At 44.2% G+C, this 23,414-nt stretch overlaps 1 protein-coding gene across 2 annotated transcripts in view; it reads right to left on the bottom strand.

Moving 5' to 3' along the window:
• SULT4A1 (sulfotransferase family 4A member 1) overlaps positions 1-23,414 on the bottom strand; it is a 49,107-nt gene that overhangs the window by 19,205 nt on the left and 6,488 nt on the right. The gene's annotated exons all lie outside the window — the stretch shown is intronic.

The raw sequence follows: 23,414 nt of genomic DNA, 5'->3' as shown, positions 1-23,414 counted from the left end.
AATGCAGTGACGTACTACGAGGAATTTCAGCTCTTGAGCGCCACACTTTGGGCCCCTTCTGCTAATTTTGTGTTTGGTGAAAATTGATTCTGAGCATGAGTGTTTGTACTTTCGACTTTTGTGTGACGGACTTGTGTACTGACCATACCAAATTCTGACGTCAAACCGTTGTCCGCTGAAAATTTACTAGCCTGTCATCCAACATTTGTTGCCCGAAAGTTGGACAACAATCGTCAAAAGGAGCGTACTAATGGTAAGATTTTAGGACAACAGTCTGTCAACAGACAATCCCCTGCCAACATTCTAACCGTGTGTACGAGGCTTAAGGCCTCACACTAGGGTTGCCACCTCATCCCTTTAAACCCAAACTCAGGTTCTGAGGCTAATTTAATGCTGATAAGGCAACAAGTGAGTTTAATTACCACCTTAATCAGCCACACAACCTGTGTAATTATTATGTGTTCGGGTTTAAAGGGATGATGTGGCAACTCTACCTCACACGCATAGATGCTTAGTGGCTCCTGTGTGCTGGGGTGTGAAATATTTGGTGCCTGGGGGAGCCGCACGTGTCATAGACGGCCCTCAATTCAAATGACTGGCTCTATGCAGTTATGCTTAGGTAAAAATCAATGGCTTCTCCATGGACATTTACCTGCACATGTCCCTATGGCACTTCTGCACAAATGCCAAAGTGGCGCACTTTGGGGAGAAGTGCTGTACGCACGAGTAAACGCCAATGCAGAAAACGTACAGAAATTCGCTTGTATTGGTGGCAGTACAGGACACATACAGTGCCTTAAAAATGTATTCATACCCCTTGCAATTTTCCACATTTTGTCATGTTAAAACCAAAACCGTAAATGTATTTTATTGGGATTTTATGTGATAGACCAACAAAAAGTGTCACATAATTGTGAAGAGGAAGGAAAATGGATTTAGGTCTGGACTTTGGCTGGGTCATTCTAACACATGAATATGCTTTGATCTAAACCATTCCATTGTAGCTCTGGTTGTATGTGTAGGGTCGTTGTCCTGCTGGAAGGTGAAACTCCACCCCAGTCTCAAGTCTTTTGCAGACTCTAACAGGTGTTCTTCTAAGATTGCCCTGTATTTGGCTCCATCCATCTTCCTATCAACTCTGACCAGCTTCCCTGCCCCTGCTGAAGAAAAGCATCCCCACAACATGATGCTGCCACCACCATGTTTCACGATGGGGATGGTGTGTTCAGGGTGATGTGCAGTGTTAGTTTTCCGCCACACATAGCGTTTTGCTTTTAGTCCAAAAAGTAAAATTTGGGTCTCATCTGACCAGAGCACCGTCTTCCACATGTTTGCTCTGTCCCCCACATGGCTTCTCACAAACTGCAAACGGGACTTCTTATGGCTTTCTTCTAACAATAACTTTCTTCTTGCCACTCTTCCATAAAGGCCAGATTTGTGGAGAGCACGACTAATAGTTGTCCTGTGAACAGATTCTCCCACCTGAGCTGTGGATCTCTGCAACTCCTCCAAAGTTACCATGGGCCTCTTGGCTGCTTCTCTGATTAATGTTCTCCTTGCCCGGCCTGTCAATTTAGGTGGACGGCCATGTCTTAGTAGGTTTGCAGTTGTGCCATACTCTTTCCATTTTCGGATGATGGATTGAACAGTGCTCCGTGAGATGGTCAAAGCTTAGGATATTTTTATATAACCTAGCCCTGCTTTAAAGTGATTGTAAAGGTTTGTGTTTTTTTTGTTTAAAATAACAAGCATGTTATACTTACCTCCTCTGTGCAAGGGTTTTGCACAGAGCAGCCCGGATCCTCCTCTTCTGGGGTCCCCTAGCAGCGCTCCTGGCTCCTCCCTGCATCGAGTGCCCCAACGGAGAGCTGCATTCCATAGGGGGCACTCGTGCAAGCGCGCACCCGAGTCTTGCTGCTGCGTCCATTGACTCAGACAGCAGGGCTCGGCCCCGGCTACCGTGTCACTGGATTTGATAGAGAGCAGCGGGAGCCAAAGGGGACCCAAGACAGCAGCTGGAGCTGGAAAGATCGGGTTCAGATAAGTAAAAGGGGGGCTCTGGGGGGGGAGCTGCACCACAAACGGTTTTTCAACTTAATGCATAGAATGCATTAAGGTGAAAAGCCTTGAGACTTTTCAACCCCTTTAAACTTCTCCACAACTTTATCCCTGTCTGGTGTGTTTCTTGGCCTTCATGATGTTGTTTGTTCACTAAGGTTCTCTAACAAGGGCTTCACAGAACAGCTGTATTTATACTGAGATTAAATTACACACAGGTGTATTCTATTTACTAATTAGGTGACTTCTGAAGACAATTGTTCTACTAAATTTTAGTTAGGGGTATCACAGTAAAGGGGGCTGAATACAAATGCACTTTTCAGATATTTATTTGTAACAAATTTTGAAAACTATTTATCATTTTCTTTACACTTCACAATTATGTGCCACTTTGTGTTGTCTATCACAGAAAAATCCAATAAAATACATTTGCCTTTTTGGTTGTAACATGACAAAATGTGGAGAATTTCAAGGGGTATGAATACATTTTCAAGGCACTGTACAGTTCTCCTGGGCACTAGAAAGTGTCAGGAATTTTGCACCTCTGTCCATGTGCATGAGGCCTAAAACTTAGAATTCCAACTTTATTACCTCAGAATTCTGACTTGATGAAACCTCAAAATTCTCTAATTAAAGTCATAAATCTGAGACTAAAAGTAAAAATTATTGAATACGATTCATAATTCAGAATTGTATAGTTAGACTTTTGACCTCAAAAAATAGAATTTTGTTTCATAACTTTCTTTTAGGATAGCCCCAGTGCTCTTTTATATAGCAGAGACAAGCATCAAAGATGAGTTTTGTCCTTCTTGTTATACAGCATTGGCTGACTCTTGTGTCACTCATTAGTCTGTTATAGATTACAGATACTGATTTGCAGACATCTCCCTCCTCCCCTCGTCTGTGTCTGTCTGTAACATCATTAGAGGCAAGGCTGAAGGGAACTGAGCTCCGTGATTCCTTATTATTTATTTATCATATTTTTATTCCACTAAGTTATTATACATTCTTTACATTTTTCTTAAAATCCTTTACATTAGTCCTTGTCCGCCACAGGAGCTTACAATCTAAACCTACCTACAAAAATAAGGTAGCTGGACCTGCTTGCACACTGAATATGGCCAGAATTCGGCAGGCCAAGATATAAGATGGTGTTACGAGTGTTGTATAAAGAGAGCAGCATGTCTTCCAAATGTGCAGCTAACCAAGTGGTGGGGGAGAACGTTCCTGCCTGGACATAGAATAGTACCCTAGACCTACCAGAGCACTTTGGGCATGGAATCCTCCTCAGATTAACCCCTTGAACCTGCCAATACACAAGCACAGTCTGTGAGGCTCTTGACCGGTCTAGCCTGCACCTTCCAAGTAGTCCATCCCATTCCTGCTTCAGGCCTTAAAATAGACTCCAAAAGCAGCCTCATCTAGTACCGTCTATTTCCAGAGGATGTCTCTGTCTTGCGGTTAGAAGAAAGAAGAGTCCAAATGATGAAAACCTTTTAACTGTTTACTGAACCAGCTGATTTTCATGCATATACTTCAGTCATCCCAATGGCTATGACACATTTTTTAAGGTTGTAAATAATAGAGGGAACCATAATGAGAGGAGAGCCAACTTGAGTGGCCCATACCATTTAGGGTGTTCCTGCATCCCATGCAAAGGGGATATGAGTAGCACCAATAGTCCTGCACCTTTACTTCCCTGCTTCCCCTATCTCCATATATTGACACATCCTACTATTACTCTGAGGGCCTCTAGCAACTACTTATGGTACTATACTGCCTACTCACTACAAGGGGGTCCCTGATCCTACTCTGAAGGTTAACTATGGCAAAACACAGTGGGCACCCTGGGGAATTACCCGGCACTCATGTGCCCTACCCTACACAGGCAATCTAAAAATTGTGAATTTCCCCCAGTGTAAAAAAAAAAAAAAAAAAAACAGCAACCAATCAAAAATAAGTTTATGTTTAGAGTCCTAGATTCCTTGATTCCTTGAAAGATTTTTCCCTAGGATTTTTTCTTTCTGGTATTGTCCCTGATTGTCACTGTTCATTATGAATTTTATGGCTTCTGAAATGGTACAGTTTTTTTTTGTTTTTGTTTTTTTGCTGAACTCACTTAGTAAGAGATGCTTACTGTACAGCATTGGGGTGCAGGGCTCACAGAAAGACAGCAGTACAGGTTTATTTTACAGCAGTGGGATGCTGAGCTTACACAGACACAGGATTAATGATATGCATGAGGAAGAGCCGGTTCACACTAGAAACGGCACGACTTGCAGGTCGCCTCACCGAGGCGACCTGCACACGACTGCCACGGCGACTTGCAAGACGACTTCTGTATAGAAGTCTATGCAAGTCGCCCCCAAAGTAGTACAGGAACCTTTCTTCTAAGTCGGAGCGACTTGCGTCGCTCCGATTAGAACGGTTCCATTGTACAGAACGGAAGGCGACTTGTCAGGTGGCTAGGTCGCCTGACAAGTCGCCCCCGTGTGAACCGGCTCGAACACAGAGGTGCACAGGGATTCCAAGGAATGCAGGGATACAGTTGGGGTACATGAGGAGTCTAAAACAGATAGGATACTTATTGGTACTGCTGGGGGAAAACCCAGCTTGCCCACACATTAAAGGTGAGAGCTCTTGGAAGGGCCGAGGCACAGAGTCTAAAGTCCGCCATAGATGGATTGAAATTCAGGCAGTTCAGCATGAACCAGCCAAATTTCAATCCATCTATGGGCAGACTGGTTGTACTGAAGTTGATCTATCGAAGTCTTGTAGGGCAGTTCAGGGTGACAGGGTGGTCATCATGTCCTCCATGTTTCCCACCTCATTCACATGAGAGGCCTACCCCTGACCCTACACCTTGTACAGGGTCACTTTTCTGCATATGGGGTACCTTTGCTTTGTGCTGTCTTCATCAATGCCCTGGGACAAGGCTGAGGCTGCCGTGGGGGGAATACTCAACCTTAAGGCGGGCCTCTGCTCTTAGAGATGAACATACACAGTGTACACTTGCAATACAACTACTCTCTAGTTAACTCTCAGGTCCCTGTGACAATGTATACCCTTCTCTGTTGTCGCATCTAGGAGGGACATGCCAATCATTGTCCACATCCACCTGTCCAGTGTTTTCCATTACCATTCCCCAGTATCAGAGTGGACCACGCCGTGCACTCTGCAGGGCTCCACACGTGTATTTAACTTAACTCTTGAACTTCCATACCTCTGTTCAGGAAAACCTCTGAGGCGCGAGTCAGCTCCCGTTGCTCTGGGAGACAAACAGCTGGCAGAAGGAGTGCCAACAACATCTCCCTTTTGACTAGAGGCCAACCACCTATAACGGGTACACGCTATTGATAGGCTGCTGTAAAACTTCCGTTATCCCAGGTAACCACTTGTGTCCTCATACTACTCCACTCCACACCGATGTCTTCATACCCCAATGTGTATGTGTTCCTTGCATTAAACCCCTTTCAGCAAATTTTGACCAGGCAGGCACAACGTTTCAAATGCTTTACTTAGGAAAGTGCAAAGGTAATTAGAGTCCAACATTCAAAGGCATAATTCTTCCCTAATTCCCTAACTTTGACTACAGGCAGTGGGCTGCCCCGGCATACCAGCAAGGGTAGTATTCATGTAAAACAGAGTCCATCAAAGACATTCCCCTGGGGCTGGTGTCTTTGGGGCAAACCCCAGGTCCTGATGGCTTTACATCCCGATGGTGATAAACAACATACTACTGCTCCTTGCGGGTGTCATTTGCTCTCTACTAGACCTTTGTCGGGAACGTGCTGTGGGAGACGATTCAAACTCGAACTGACCTTAGCCGGCTCTCTAAGGAGAATCTGGCTCCACACATTAGAGCTCTCCATGGGCATCCTCCTTCCTCTGTATCACTGTCTGATATTTATATATCACAGGAATTGTGGGCCGGACCCAGAATAGAACCCGCCAAGAGACCAAAGAACGGGGAAAGGCATTACCCCTATCCTCCCGGCTGGGTCAGCACCTAACTGGCTATTTTAACTTGCTTACAGGCTCCCCGCTGGCAGAAAATAACAGCGCTGAGAGAGGGGTTCCCCCATCAACACTAATGGTGTTGACGGGGGAATCAAAGCAATTTTTTTTCCTCCAACCACAGTTCTTTCTTCTCCAGTGTTCTTGAAGGTGGAGATGGCTTGTGCTGCAGGCTATTCCCAGGTTGTGGTTCTCAAAATCACCTAAGCAGACAGATACTGGGAACTAGTGAACAGTGCTGTAAGAATCCCTCATAGCACTGAGGATCACAGGACAGTAGGAAGTACGGGCCAAGCTGGCAGATGTGCACGGAAACACAGACACTGGGAACAGGTAGCAATGCAAAGAGACAAGGGGAAAGCGACAAAGCACAGAGACAAAAAAGAATGATTAGGAGCAGTTTGTGCACTGGAACTTTGAGCTGGAAACAGACTAGTAATACACAGGGAGACACTGAGGCGGACTGCAGACACAGATGATGCTAACACAAATAGCAGGCAGAAACTCACAGGGGATAACAAAGGTGAAAGAAGGCTGAAAGCTGTCAAGGTACCCAAGGGAAACTGAGACACGAGTACACTGGAATGCTCGAAGGACACAACAAGTGTAAGCATACAGGTTGCAAACAGGAACACAGTCTCTGGGGAGAGGATGGATAACACCAGGAACACTGGGGATACAGAGATCACACTGGGAGGCGCTTGCAGACAGATACTAGGAACAAGGGGATCCAGCTACAAAGAACACTAAGCATTATAGGTGGGGTTGCCACCTCATCCCTTTAAACCCGAACACATATTAATTACACAGGTTCTATGGCTGATTAAGGTGGTAATTAAACTCACGAGGTGCCTTATCTGCATTTAATTAGCCTCAGAACCTGTGTAATTCAAAGGTGTTCAGGTTTAAAGGGATGAGGTGACAACCCTAATTATAGGGTCACGCAGAACATCAGGGACACTAGGAATCTTCTCCACTAAGAAACACTAGGGACACTAGGAATTTTCTTGGAAATACAAAATCACTGGGGGTCCCTGGCACTAGAAATACTAGCTGTTACTTGCATTCCCATTAACTTTTAGCCTGGTTTCACACATGTGCGGTGCGAATTGAAGCTCAGGTTTCACTGGGGAGATAAAAATCTCCTGTTCTACGGATTCATTGCGTTTTTGCTCAGGATTAGAGAGCAGGGAGAGGGGGAGGGAGGGGGGGGGAGAGGGGGAGATGTAGTGAGGAGAAAGAGAAAATCCTTGTTCAGAACGCCAATGCATCTGCGAATCAGATGCGTTCCCATAGGAGATAATAGGCTTGTAGTTCGCACCGCAATGCCCAAAAAACGCACACGTTTTTTGTGCAATGCGCAGTGCGAATGCAACGCACATATGTGAACCAGATGCATTCATATGAATGTATTTTAAAATGTCCTGCGTATTAGATGCGGTGTAAGCCGCATCTAATTCGCATAGGTGTGAACCCGGGCTTAATGGAAGGTGCCTTTTTGGTGTGCTTTTGAAAAACTGCACCAACGATGCAGCATGCAGGACCTTCCAAACTGCAGTGCACCTGCAGTGTGAAGAGTTACATAGGATTTCATGAGGAATAGTTTTCTTTTGTTGCCCTGGAAAAGTGCGCAAAAGCACACCAGTGTGAAAGAGGCCTTAATAGAAACGAGATGGCCTGGCTAGGCTGGGCTGGGTTGGGTGTGTAGCTAACTGAATCAGCAGCAGGGGGATAACCAACCTTGAACAAAACTCTTGTGGGATAACACGTAACAGCAGAACCTTGCAGGTTAAAATTAGCTTGCCTCCTACCCATCACTTTTCCCTCAGACTCACCTCTGATCTAACTCTGGTCCTTTTCTGAGTTGAATGGCATTCATCTGAACCTGCAGTTTTACTACTATTTACATCTGATCCCAATGAACTGCACTGAAAATGAATGAGCCATGACACACCTCATTGCACAAAGGTTTAGAGTAGAGTTTTTTAGCCAGGGTTCCTTCAGAGGGTTCCTTGAGCAATGAGCACTTTCTGCCTCTCAGATAACTTTCCACTGACAACACTGATCTTTTTAGCTATCTGTTAGGTGGTAATACTTCCCAATGACCCCAAGCATAAGGAGCATTCTTCCCACTGATCATCACTCAGTGCAATGCACAGGTGTCAAACTGGCGGCTCTCCAGCTTTTGTGAAACTACAAGTGGCATTGCAAGGCTGACAGTTGCAAACATGGCTCCCTCAGGCAGAGGCATGATGGAACTTGTTGTTCCGCAACAGCTGGAGAGCCACCAGTTTGACACCCCTGCTCTAATGTATCATGAATTGTACATATGGTAATTTTTACCAGGGTTTTCTTGAGAGCGGAACATTATTTTAAGGGTTCCTCTGTGTTAAAAAAGGTTGAGGAAGTCTGACTTAAGCCTCGTACACACGATCGGATTTTCCGAAGACAAAACCTCTGACTTCTGTCCAAAGGCGTGTGCCTGGATTTTGTCTTGCATACAAATGGTACACAATTGTCGGCCCACAAACATGAACGTAGTGACGTTCTAGATGTACTATGAGCCTAAAAAGAGAAAGTTCAATTGTCAGGCGCCACCCTTTGTGCTCCTTCTGCTAATTTCGTCTTAGAAGAAGTTTGGTGAGTGTTGATTCGCGCTTTTTATTTTGCACTTTTCAGTTTGTTTCTGAACGGCCATACGTCAACCAGCCATGTTGCAGAATCAGAGGAGATAACGTGTTATTTATTATTGGCCTTGGAGTTATTGCTTTGACCCAAGTCCAGTCCAGGAACAGGAGGAGGAGGATTTCTTGGACCAAAAATTGATTGCTTTATTCAATCCTGACCAATTATGTCATATGCCTTTGCTGCGGGAGCTCCAGGAGAATAATCCGGATGATTTTAGGAATTATCTCCTGATGACAGACAGGGCCCTGCTTTCACCAACTCTTGACATTGTTGACCCCCTATATTTTATATTTTGGTTGAATAATAATGATTTGATTAGTTATATTTTCTATATTTTTGGATGCATAGAATGTACTATTTGGTTAAGTTCTATTGGCAGATAGCAGTCATTTTATTTGTTTTCTTTTTTAATGCACAATAAAAAAAATGTGGAGAATAATACTTGGCTATGTGTTTTACTTCAAATGACAATTTGGGAGTAGGCAGTTACATTTAAAAAAATACAATGTAAAATTATCAAGGAACACCAACATAATTGTATCTTTGATCTTAAAAACTACGGATTAATAGTGTTGTGGTAACTTGCACCAAAAAAATAACAAGCATAATAATTTTATTCTTGATATCACTAGAAAAAAAAAGCCTTTGAAAATTAGTTTGCAATAACTCCATTAGTATCACCAGCAAAGCAGCTTCATTATTATCCCATTAAAGAAGAAGAGAATTGTGGGCTGCATTTCTAGATTTCATAATTTGCCACGTCACGAATGTTAATTCTCCATTACGAACACTAGCTTACAAGACCGACCGCTTCTGGCTCGTCCTTGCTTCCGAGCATGCGTGTTTTTGTCCGATGGACTTGTGTACACACGCTCGGAAAATCCGACAACAGACATTTGCCCGCAGAAAATTTTAAAGCCTGCCATCCAACATTTGTTTGCGGAAAATCCGCCAATTGTCCGATGGAGCGTACAAACGTACGCCAACAGCCTGTCATCACACATTTCCCGTCGGAATATCCGATCGCGTGTACGCGGCTTTAGAGTATGCTGCATATTTCGCAACACAATGCACATTGTTGGGATGTGTTCTGGTGGTGCACTGGAGTGCTATTAAAAATATACTGTGTTGCCATGTCCTGAAGTAAAGTGTGCGTTTTAATATGAATTACCACAACATGGTGGTGTGAAGTGTTCCAGATGCAAAACTTTTAAATTTAATTTTCTCTTCCCAAGGTCATAGAAGAGTTTCGCTGAAGCCTGTAGGATCTGACCCTCTCTGGGAGGCCCACAAACCTCAGGTTCAGTGTTGCCAACCGTCAGTATTTTTACTGGCAGCCAGTAAAAGACGGGCACTTTTCTCCTGCCAGTGAATGCCAGTAAGTGGAAAAGGTTGCCAGTAGAAAAAAAATGGCTGTGGCGCTTGGATCGGAACTACACATGCGCAGCTCGGGTCTGGAGCTGGCCAAGACCATCTGAGTGCCTGCAACAGTGTGTTCGGATGGTACCGGCGGGGGGCACATCTGGTGGAGGTGGTGCCTGAGCGTGTTGTGTGATGTCATGATGCAAAGGAGCAGAGCGGCCAGAGTCTCATTTGCAGGTCTGTGGGACGGGAGCAAGGCATGCCGGGAGTGGGACTGTTAGTGCTGTTTGGACTGAAGGGACCACCTGGTATGGAGAGAGACTGTCACTGTAACTCAGGAGAGGATGTGTTGGTGATCTGTGCTGCTGCACACTGCTCAATTTCATGTGTGTGTGCCTGTCCATTCCTGCCCTCCTCAGTCCTGTAGCTGAGCCACTTACTATATTGAAAATAAAATAAGAAATTTGCTGTAGTATCTACCATAAATCATATTGCTAATTGCATTTTGTACTTATTTGTAGCCTAAATACTGAAATTTGCACTTAAAGCGGGGGTCCACCTACATCAACCTAAAAAAAAAATATTAAAAGCTAGCAGCTACAAATACTGCAGCTGCTGACTTTTAATACATGGCCACTTACCTGTCCCAGGGTCCAGCGATGTCGGCAGCCGACGCCGATAACCCGCTCGGTTCTCGGCAGCTGCCGCCGCCATCCTAGGTGGGGGAATCAGGAAGTGAAGCGTTGCGGCTTCACTTCCCGGTTACCTACTGCGCATGCGCGAGTCGCGCTGCGCATCGTAACTGGTCCCCGCTATCTCCTGGGACCTGTGTGTTTCCCAGGAAACAGCGCGGAGGGACAGGAAGAGGCATAGACTCCCGTGGGAGTCTATGCTGGAAGTGGATGCAAATACCTGTCTTAGACAGGTATCTGCACCCCCCTCCCCCCTGAAAGGTGCCAAATGTGACACCGGAGGGGGGGAGGGTTCCGAAAAGCGTAAGTTCCATTTTTGTGTGGAACTCCGCTTTAAAACTGTAATTTTGTAACTTTTGGAAATGCCAGTAAAAACTTGGCTGTGCCAGTAAATTTTGGGTGTCTTGTTAGTAAATTTCAATCTGGTAGGTTGGCAACACTGCTCAGGTTGCACCTTTGCACATCTTATTCTCAATGCTACTGACAGTAGCAGGAAATGGGAGAAAACTGACAAATGTGACCTGTTTAATTTGATTTTAATATACGCTTCAAACAGAGAATAAAGGAATCATCTGTACAAGGTTAAAATAAAAAATGATATGATATAAAAAATGATATAGTATTTCAATAATTAATATAAAGCTGATCTCTGTGTAACTACTCACACCCCCTACTAAACTTTACCCACTTCACCCCCTGCTGACTTAAAGTCCAATTAAATATTAAAATAACTAAACTTGACAGCCCCAAATGTTTTTACCTAAATCTTTGGTCATGTGATGCGTCTTCTTTCTTCTGGACTGCAGTGTGGGAGGGTCTTTTTTCGAGTGCCCCCATTGTCTGCTGCTGACATGGAAGCTTCCTACTGAGAGGGAACACACTTAACCCCTTGATCGCCCCCTAATGTTAACGCCTTCCCTGCCAGTGTCATTTATACACTGATCAGTGCATTTTTATAGCACTGATCAATGTAATAATGTCATTGGTCTCCAAAAAGTGTCATTTGGGGTCAGATTTGTCCGCCGCAATGTCGCAGTCCCGCTGCATATCGCAGATTGCCGCCATTACCAGTAAAAACAATTTTAAAAAGTCCCTAAATCTATCCCATAGTTTGTAGACGCGATAACTTTTGCACAAACTAAACAATATACGCCTATTGCGATTTTTTTTCTTACCAAAATTATGTAGAAGAATACATATTGGCCTAAACTGATGAATACATTTGTTTTTTATTTGTTTTTTTTTTGGATATGTATTATAACAGAAAGTAAAAAAAATGTTTGTTTTTTTTCTAAATTGTCACTTTTTTTTGTTTATAGCACAAAAAATAAAAAACGTAGAGGTGATCAAATACCACCAAAAGAAAGCTTTATTTGTGGGAAAAAAAAAGGACATAAATTTTGTTCGGGTACGACTGTGCAATTGTCAGTTAAAGCGACGCAGTGCCCTATCGCAAAGAATGGCCAGGTCATTAAGGGGGTGAATCCTTCCGGTCCTGGAGTTGAGACTGTTGTTGCTGGGAGGTGCATTGTAGGGATTGTAGGAGTGGCAACTAATGCTCCGCAGTGCACATTTCAGTTTCAGTAACTTCTGCAGGTCCTGCCTAGAGAGGGAAAACTCCACCTGCACTTTTTCTAGTTTGTTGGTCAGGATGCTTTGGCAAAGCAAGATAGCTTCCAAGACTTTAGCCTCTACAGTACTGTGCTGAGTCACGGTGGCAGGATCCCTCTCTGCCACTGCTAGAGGTCCACCATTTTTGTATTTGCGGCATAATATGTTGAGTTTTGCACTAACCCCCAATGCTCACTTTGATGGAGAAATGGTGAGAAAGCAGGTCTCCGGATGCAGTTAAGTTTGCAGAGTTTGCAAGGGACAATTTTAAATTTGGCCGGATCAAGTACCGGATACAGTTATGCCGCGTACACACGAGCGGAATGTCCGTCAGAAAAAGTCCGATGGGAGCTTTTCATCGTATGTTCCGATTGTGTGTATGCCCCATCGGACTTTTTCCGTCGAGAATTCAAACAGACTTAGATAGAGAACATTTTCTAAATTTTTCTGACAGGACTAATTACTATCAGGAAACCTGCTCGTCTGTATGCTGTTCCGACGTACCAAAAACGATGCATGCTCAGAAGCAAGTACGAGACGGAAGCTATTGGCTACTGGCTATTGAACTTCCGTTTTCTAGTCCCATCGTACGTGTTGTAAGTCACCGCGTTCTGGATGGTTGGAATTTGGTGTGACCATGTGTAGGCAAGACAGCTTGAGCGGAATTCACTCGGATCTCCGTCAGAGAAACCTTCAGAGTTTATTCCGACAGCAAAACCGGTCATGTGTACAGGGCATTAGAGCAGAGCTCATGCTACCCATGTCCTACTACATGCCACACCTGACCACGTTACCTGCTGAAAATAATTTTAAAAGTGGGCAACTATGTGTGCTTAAAGCCCAACTACTCCATATGTTTTCTTTTGTTTGTCTAGAGTGAGGGGTGTTTAGATTTGTTAACGCTTTTTTTTCTGTGCCGTTAGTGTTCCTATTGGGAGATTTACCTTCATTTTCAGTTAGAGGTGATACAATAACTTTCCAATGGGGACACAGCAGGGGGTGTAACTACAGATCATGGGGCACTATAGAAAAATGATAATGCGGCCCTCTGGTGACCTCCCTACTGTTTAGATCTCAACATAATTTATGTCTATAACAGGATGAGGAGAGCTGCCAGCATATTCTGTACACTACTAGGGAGCAGATCTGTGGACACAAGTGGTTAGGGAAGAGGGTGACATCAGTGAAGGGAATTCACATTTAACCTTCAACTTTCCTATCCTCAGGAGCTCTCCGGTCTTTAAACTCTCCTAGTCCTTCCACCAATAAAGCAAGCAAAAAAAAAGATTTTGTATGTGGTAATAAAAAAAAAAAAAAAAAGCTGTAGTAACAATATTATGATAACATGATTATTAGTATTTCTGCACACAGTTACTCTAATGTTTGTAAAAATTACCTTTCCTTTTCAAGCTGCAGCTGCTCTAATGTACTGTAAATTCAATTCTACATGGAAGCCTGGGAGTGTTCTGTACACCGTTGGTATACACAACATCCCAAGAAATGTCATTTCCTGCTTGTGTAATTGGCTCACTGATTTTATCGGAAGTCTACAATAGGATTCAAGTCAAAGTTTAGGCACCCCCTGCAATAGAAATGTTAGTTTTGGTGAGATACACTACAAGGATTAATTACTTCTAAAGGAATGCAGACACTATGACTTTTTTCATCAGAACACTGAGAGTGCACCAGGTGTAGTAATGAACCAGTCTCTACCATTCAGATTAGGTATCCAAAAATTCATGGTGAAACACACAGCTAATTCTTTAGAGCAAGAAAATGTATTGTAGTGCAACCCTCCCCAGGTGATTTTCCCCAGGTTCTCTTCCCATTTGGGTGTACAGGAAGCCAGGCACGCGAATAATCAGATAGTCTCACTACTCAATAACCGGGCAAGTGGTGTCTTTTTATGCTTTAATGCTCATTGAACTTGGATAGAGTGCAGGGTGAGCTTTGGGATACCCCGAATGTAGTGCACCAGTATCCAGAGGACACACTTTGCCCTGTCTACTCTCTTCAGGGTAATTTCCCTCTTGGCTGATACTAGGATCACAAGCAACACTGGGACCCCAAGCAAGGGCAGTTTAGCAACACTGGAGCAGTCACTCAAGGGTTTAAAGCAGCAGAAAGTCACTTGGATCTTACATCCAGACCTCTACTCACAATGTCCCCAAATACTTGGATTCCTCCATTCAATATCTGCCAAACACTTCTCCTGTGAATCTCCAGGTCAGATCCTCAGAGAACCCCCTTGATTTGACTCCAACTGCTTCCAGAAAATAGCCCCCCCCCCCCCGACCCCCCACCTCGCCCTGCTCCCACTAAGCTGGGACCTTCATGAACTCCTGCAACCTCAGCTAAACTGCCCAAGAGGGCAGCAGCCCTTCAGGCTGGGATATTCTCCTCCTTTTACAAAAACCCTGATGCTCCAGGCCTCAAAATATGCCCTCCTCAGCCACCTTGTGGGAATTCTCCCCTAGGGATTGGCTGAACTCATAAATATTCAGGCCAAGGGTCTGCCTCTTCCAACCAACTATATTCTAGGATCCACTAGAAGGCAGGGAGAAGTAGTTGAGCCTAAGCCAGTAAGAATCAGAACAGAAAAAAATAATCACACACTGCTCCAATGTTTTCAGAGGGGCCAAAATCTAGATTTACCCGAGCCTCTACTATTGTAGGAGGGTGCTCGGAATCTGCTACTATGTTTTTAAAATTCCTGCAATGTACATTAATTGCTCAGAGGGGATTTTTTTTTGTCAATAATGACCCGGAAAAACTGTTTATTATGCATAATTCAGGCAGCTTTTCTTATAGATACACTACTAATTGGCCCAATGTTATATACAAAGCTTTATATATTTACACCTAAAATCTGGTTTTATTGCAGCCACTATACTTTTAAAACTGTGTGCCACTTAATGGCAAAATAATTAGAGGCCATTAGATCCTCTGGATGAAAGAAGTTTTCATCCTGATACATAAACACTTTATTCTATGTACACACTATGCTCAAACCTCCCATATTTATAGTGTTTTTACTGACAGAGAACAGAAAGAATTTATAATGCACAACTCCAGCAGAATACTGAATTATTTACTAAAAATGCTACTGACAGCAGCAGGAAATGGGAGAAAACTGACAAATGTGACCTGCTTAATTTCATTTTAATATACGCTTCAGACAGAGAATAAAGGAATCTTCTGTACAAGGTTAAAATAAAAAATGATATAGTATTTCAATATTTCAATATTTTATTTCAATTTAAAGCTGATCTCTGTGTAACTACTCACACCCCCACTAAATTTTACCCACTTCATCCCCTGCTAACGTAAAGCCCAATTAAATTTAAAATAACTAAACTTGATACCCCAATTTTTTTTTTACCTAAATCCTTGGTCATGTGATGAGTCTTCTTTCTTCTGGACTGCAGTGTGGGAGGGTCTTTTTTCGAGTGCCCCCATTGTTTGCTGCCGACACGGAAGCTTCCTACTGAGATTAAGAGGGGTCTATCGAGAGGGGGTCCTCACAGGTTCTGAAGACTTCAAGTAGCGCAGTCCAGGCGTTATAAGCCTGGACTGCACTGAGGGTTAAATGGTCTTCACTACTGGAGGAGATGCCGAGGAGGGACAAGTGGCAAGGGACTCAGGTAAGTTAAAAGAGAAAGCATTTGAAGGGTTAAAAGAAAAACGAATTGTGAATGTAGGGAAGGTTGGATGGGGTGGGCTTGAATTTGCCAAGAAATCGCAAAAGTCACTGTGGCTGAGAGGAAAGTACGACCATGGGTGCATATGACAGGGTGACAGTGCAGGAGAGCGTTTGTTAAACTGTTGTCACCTATAGCAGGAAATGCTGGTGCAAGAACCTTAATGGCAGGATCATTAGGTATCATTTTAATTAAAGTTAGATATTTAAAAAGATAGGAAACAACTTTTGAAATGACATTAACATGCTAAAGTTTAAAAGAACATTTAGTGATTGAGATTAGATATTCTTTAAACCACAACTCTGGGAAGAAAAACTGAAAAACACCCAGTTCATCCTCTACCTGCAGCTAACCAGTTTAAAAGACTGAAAAAAGTAAATCTACCATTATGTGATCCTCCGTAGCACCTCTTCTGGTAGTGACGACTGGCGATTGGAATGTGCTTTCAGTTATCTCCACTGCTCCGCCCCTTGCATTGTGACATCACGCTTGAAGGATGCCCTGAGGATCCTGGAAAGACTCCAGTAAGGAACCAGTGTTTCATTTTTAACAGTTGTTGAGCAGCATCCATGTCACCAGGAAGCAAAGACAGAAGACCTGGACCTGTCCTGTCATGTGATCTAAGTTCTATGCAAGTAATTTAGGGCTTTTAGGTAGATTTTTTAAAATGGAAAATATAGATTAGATATAGGGGGGTGAAGTGGAAAAGGGGAACATTTTCTCCCTGGAGATCAGCTTTAATGACACAACATTTAGTATTTTCCTTTGAGCCACTACTCATGATGCATCTGATTCTGGGTCAGATGATAGTCATGAAGTAGGAGTAACCATGGGCGTCACTAGCGCAGGGCAACCAAGGCTTGTGGTCCAAACCCATTAGCTGATTCCATGGATGTTGAGGTGCTACTTACTGCCTGCCATTTTTCCTATTTCTGCAGCCACACTTACCTGATATATTGCTTAAAGGCAGCCCCAGTTGTCAACTGCAGCCTTGAGGTGGGTAGACTTCAGTAAGCTGTGAAACTCTGTCACGCCACCTCTTAGCACACCCCAGCCACAAGTTTTCCCGCTGCAGAAGTAACAACACAGGTAAAAGATGAGGCTAGATGGCAGAGCAAAGGATTGGCTGATAGCATGAGAGTGGGCAGGTGATGATGTTCTTGTCTTACACCAGGCTATCAGGGCATCTTGTATGAAGGGAAAAGGTGAAAATGCCAAGCAACAGGGATTAGTTCAGATGTGAATCTTTATTTGTCACTATAAAAGGGTCTATTAAGACACAGACAACATGCCAATCCCTCCATTGGCTGCCACTTAGCCAATAAATTCAATTTAAAATACTGACAATAACCTACAAAGACATCCACAACCTGGCCTCCAGCTAAATCTCTAAACTAGTCTCAAAATACAAACCTGATCGATCTCTTCATTCCTCCCATGACCTGCTGCTCTGTAGGTCCCTTGTCGCCTCCTCCCATGCTTGCCTCCAGGACTTTTCCCCAGCCTCTCCCCTCCTATGGAACTCCTTACCCCAATCTGTCCAATTATCTCCTACGATCCCTGAAAACCCTCCTCTTCAGAAAAGCCTATTCTGCCCACGATTAGCAACTGTACTTTTATTTTCTTCACCAGTTCATTCCTACAGCTGTTACCTTTGGTATCACTTGACCCTCCCTCCTAGATTGTAAGCTCTAATGAGCAGGGTCTGTGATTCCTGTATAATAATAAAAATAAAAATGACAGGTATTTCATCTTTTCACCAGAAGACTTTGGAGCGCATAGCAGGCTTATCACTTCTTGTGATACGACCCAGCAATCTCAGGTTTAATCACATGGAAGCAATAGACATGATCTCTTTATTAATGGGTATTGCTTTTGTTGATGCTATCTGCTCATCCATAGCATGCACATCTATAGCACCCTAGTAAGAATTCAACTTGTATATAGTGTATATTGTATGCTCTCCTGTACAGTCTTGTGAATGTCAATGACAAACATTACTAAATGGTCCTTCCCTTTTGTGTTTTGTTTGATTTAATCTTCTGCATTCACAGTATGTAAATAAAAATTGGACTATTAAGAGTTGACATCCAATGCATTTTGGGGTCTATACATAAATCTCCATTCATCGGGGCTTGGTTCTATTGTGCAAGAAAAATCTGGACAGCTGGTTAATCCAAGAGCTCCACCACCCTAAAGCCAGGTCAGGGCAGGCTGTTGAACAGTAGTGGCACCTACACATGGCATAGTTGTGACATCTCCAGCCTGGAAATGTTCCTATTACCCATCACTAGAGCAACATGTGTAAGCAGAACTAATCCATAGCTGTTCACGCATACATTTGGCAATCTCAGCGCTCATACAGAATATACTGTAAAATGTCATAACAAGTTCCTTTGTCCAAAAATACTACTATAATATTTCCCTTTTCTTTCTCCATATCCCAAACTTCATCACCATACTCCAAAGGAAAAGCCGCACACTAATCATATCCTCACTGGTAAAACTTTAATCTGTCAACAAGCTTCAGAACATAGTCCCTCTTCCAGGACCACTCCTCTGACATGTTTCATTCGATGGACCCTCTATCCTTTATGATTAACCACATTGGGTGAAATATGTAAGAGAAGTGGTTCTGGATGAGGAACCATATGCTGAAGCTTGTTAGCTAAATAAAATATTGCATGTAAAGACATCATCAGTGTCCGGCTTTTCTTTTGGATTATGCTAAGTTATATGTGGAGTGACAGACTCCAAGCCATGACCCAATACCAGGCAATGAGAGGAGCTCTTGGAGGGTTGGAGCCATGCACTTTTCTTTGACTCTACATCACCATCCTGTTCTGATGCTGCTGAAAGTTTATCATCATCATCTACTTCTGTCATCCACATTACCCATTGCTCTTAACAAAAGACCAATATTTTGTCACAGTGATGGTGAAGAGGGGGGGGGGGGGGGGTGAAAGAAATAACTGCAAGAACACAATTGTTCCTATACCAGGCATGATCATTATTTCTCCTAAGGCACTGTAACACTATACCTCCTCTCATTGTCTCTCATACAAATCCCACAGGGTCAGAGCAGGAAACAGAAATATGACCCATTGTCTACCACTAAAACCCTCACATGGCTAAAATTCGGATGGTGCAACCACTGTCATACTAAGTCAATTCATGCTCTTTTAAAGTGCTTTAAGAAACATATCACCTACGCTCAGACCCAATGGGGCCAACTGAGCCACTTCAATTTATGAAATACTCATGTATGTCTGTGAAGGTTCTTAGTTATCCAAATCATGGTATAGCTAGTAGTAGTTGGTCACAGTAGTTTAACTCGACTTGTTCTGTATGAACGTTTCACTGCTCATCCAAATGGCTTCCTTGGCTCTAATAAGTGTCAGAAACATATACTGAGTTACCTGTGTAGCTATAAATGCTGGGATATGTTCTCCAGCATATGCATGCGCAGGGGGTGTGCCTGGGCACACCCTAATCACTACACACAGTGCCGATTCCCTGTACTATCCAGGCTTCCCCTGTGTTAGCCCCCCTACCCCCCACCCCCACCCCCACTCCTGCTGGGGATGTTTAAGTATGGAGATTGGTGCAAGGGGCTAGTAACTATGTAATTCACCAGAATCTTCCTTTTCTGAATGAACACAGTCACTCACTGTGTTTGTTCATAATTGAAGCAGAGTAAACTGTTTACTATGCTTCGGTTTGTGAATGAATAGGAAGCCGTTCAGCACAGAACACTTCCCATTCATTCACTGTCAAGTGCAGCTATAGCTCCAGAAAAAAGCATGTGTGTTTGAGCTGTGGGGTGCACACCCTAATGCAATAGGCTGCGCAGACTCATTAGAACTGTGGAGGTGGCTTGGATGAGCAGTAAAACATCTTTAACATTACTGAACAACTCCAATTGAATGTAACTAACTGCTACTATCTAGCCCCACATTGCCAGTAATATGGAGTGGGCAGGGGCGTGGCCAAGTGCATGGAGCAGTAGCACGTGTCCTCCTGGAGTTCCTACACACACCGAACTAAACGGGGCTCTTAGCGCTTCTCAGATCCAGCACAAAGGTCGATAATGGGGAGGAGAGGTGGGGGAGAAGGACACCGTACCACCGATCCACACATAGAGGGGGAAATCGACCAATTTTTCACCCAACTGGGGCAGAACCAGCCCGGCCCCCCCCTCATCCAAGATGGCGCTGGCCCGGACCTCAGGCACACATGTGGCCTCACAAGGAGCTGCTTCACAGCGCTCCACACCTCACATGAAAACCAGACAGCGTGCCAGGTCCCCCGCAGACTCTGAAAATGGTTCAGTTTGTTCTGCCTGCCATTCCCCTGAATCGCACTGGTCTTTTGGTAGATGGGACATGGAAGCCTACATTAAGGCCCTCCCTACCAGACATGACTTTAAAGCCTGGGTACAGAGACTTGAGCGCTCATACAAGCAAGAGATAACAGAGCTGCGCAGAGATGTTACAAACAGGCTGGAAGAAGTGGAGCACAATGTAGAGGAGACTGCCTCCACACTACAGTCACATGAAGTCATTTTACATGAGCACACCCTGCAGATCCAGCAATTAATGTACCACCAAGATGACCAAGAGAACAGGGCCAGATATATACGCATCCGTGGCCTCCCAGAGTCTGTGGAAACTAAAGACCTGGCCCCTGCAGTCATCGTCATGTTTAACGACCTGCTCCAAAAAGACAAAGATGCCCCTCTGGAACTTAATCGTGTCCACAGAGCCCTTGGCCCTAAGAATCCAAACCTGGAACATCCCAGAGACATTATTTGCAGAGTACACTTTTATGCGATTAAAGACACCATTATGCAACCCGCACGGGCCCAAGAGGCCATATACTTCAACGGAACCCAAGTGTCCCTACTCCCAGACATCTCCAAGCTGACCCTGGACATGCTCTGAAACCCCTCACAGGAGCTCTTCAAGCAAAACAGATTAAATATCGTTGGGGTTTCCCATTTAACCTTTTTGCATCTCACGAAGGGAAGTCAGCAACATTCCGCACACTGGGTGATCTCCCAAAGTTCCTCGGGACCTTTGAGCTACCACAGATCCCTATACCGGATTGGCCACTTCATGCAGCTACTCCTGGATTCCAGGTCGCCACAGGCTAGCAAAGGCAATCCAAGAAGAATAAACACTCTAAATCGGAAGCCTCCAAGGTGACAGATGAATGAACCTCCGCCGACTGCTCCCTGACTAACCACATTCCTCTTCACAGGCACCAGACCAGTGAAGCCATCCTTGTTTACAGTTCTGTTGGGACATTACATTGCTAACCCATCCTTTATTTTTCACATACAGGTTTTGACTTTTTTCCCTAGAAATATGATCTCCTCTTAAATGAGAGGTACCCCTGTTTGTAATTATTGCCCCCCTCCCACTACAGGTTCCCTCCTGTCCCCCCCCCCCAACCACCACCACCTCTTTACACATTACTGTTATATTTAGAAGCCAGGTAAATGACCCTGCATGCTGTCAGGTTTATATTGTATCTTCTTAGGACTTGTCCTCCCAGATACTCATTTACAGATGTTAAAAATACAGACAGCAATGCAGGCTCCTGAGCTGTTATGTTCATAAAAGAAGTTTATAGATGTTGCCCGGTGTGTGTGGGCCCCTCTGTACTTTGACCGCGATCCCCCACTTAGGGTTTTCAGCGCCACATGTTGACCACAACGCTATTAGTATGGCCGTTGAGGCCTTGGTTTTCTTTTTCTCCTTCTGCTTTTCTTTGTTTACCACTTCATATACTTACCTTCTACCTGTTCACCACTAGATGTCACTCTACTCCTCCCTTACCTCCTTCCACCCTCTCCTTTGAGACAGTGAGCCTCACCTATGTTAACTTTTGCCTACCCCTCAAATCAGTTCCCCCATGGCAACACAAGCCTCCTTGAAAGTCTCCTTTCTAAATTGCAGGGGCCTTAACACCCCAGAGAAGGCATATACTGTATCATTTTCATAAACTCCGTACCCAAATCCTTCTCCTGCAGGAAACTCACTTTAGGTCAGACACGATTCCACAATTTCTCCATACACAATATTCCATCTGGTTTCACAGTACCAACCCCTCAGCAAAATCTAAGGGGGTCTCTATTGCATTCCACGCCTCATTCACTCCAGATGTCCTTGACACCTATATTGATCTGTTAGGAAGATATGTTTTTCTTAAATTGTCATACATGAATATGATTTATATTGTAATTAACATATATTCTCCAAATCAGGATCAGCTGCAATTCCTCTCCTCGGTGACCTCTCGCCTGAAGCGATTTACCTCAACCAACATGATCCTGGGAGGTGACCTCAATGCCACCTTGATACCTCGTCTCGACGCCTCGACTGGTAAGTCCTCAATCTCCCCGGCCTCTCTGACCAAAATGTGAAAACTTCTATCTGACTTATCCCTAGTGGATGTGTGGAGAACACTACACCCCACCACTAAAGACTAAACGTGCTATTCTCTGGCACACTCTTCCTACAGTAGACTGAACTACTTTTTCATCTCCTAATCCTTATTAGATTACTCCCCCTTCATCTCTATAGGCCTCACCCTTTGGTCTGACCATGCCCCCATACACATGAGCTTGGGGAACATCCCCACACACAAGAAGAGAACCTCTTGGAGGTTGAATAACAACCTGCTATCTGACTTAGTCTGCACACAGGACATCATACAGACCATCAAACACTTTGTATCAGACCATGCCCATGACGTCACCAACCCGCTTACAAAATGGGAAGCACTTAAATGTGTGCTTAGGGGTAAATTCATCCAACACGGCTCCCCACTTAAACGTGCGCTCACAGCTGATATTACATGTCTTCTTGCCATAACAGTCACTCTGGAAGAGTCACATAAAAGAACCCCTGATACCACAGTGCGACTAGATCTTACTAACGCCAGGAGAGATCTCCTGCAAATTTTTGCAGAGCGCTCTATGGTGGCAAGAGATAAGGGGCGATTCGCCCATTATTCTCAAGCCAAGAAGTGTGGCAGACACCTAGCAAACACACCCCAGCCCCGGTAGGCCCAGAAACCTATTCCATTTATCAACTCCTCAATCATAGGTAAAATACTGAACATAGTCGAAGAATTCCGGCAATACTAGTCCACCTTGTATAATCCCCCCCCCCCCACCGCCCATGCCTGACTCGCAAGACCTGTCCTCATATATCCAGGGAACGGCACTCCCACCCTTCCGACATAGAGGACTCAGAATCTGCCCTGTCCGAAACGG

Source organism: Aquarana catesbeiana, linkage group LG03 (genome assembly GCF_042186555.1).
Source record: "Aquarana catesbeiana isolate 2022-GZ linkage group LG03, ASM4218655v1, whole genome shotgun sequence".
Classification (NCBI taxonomy): Eukaryota; Metazoa; Chordata; class Amphibia; order Anura; family Ranidae; genus Aquarana; species Aquarana catesbeiana.
This window is presented reverse-complemented; position numbering and strand designations above follow the sequence as displayed.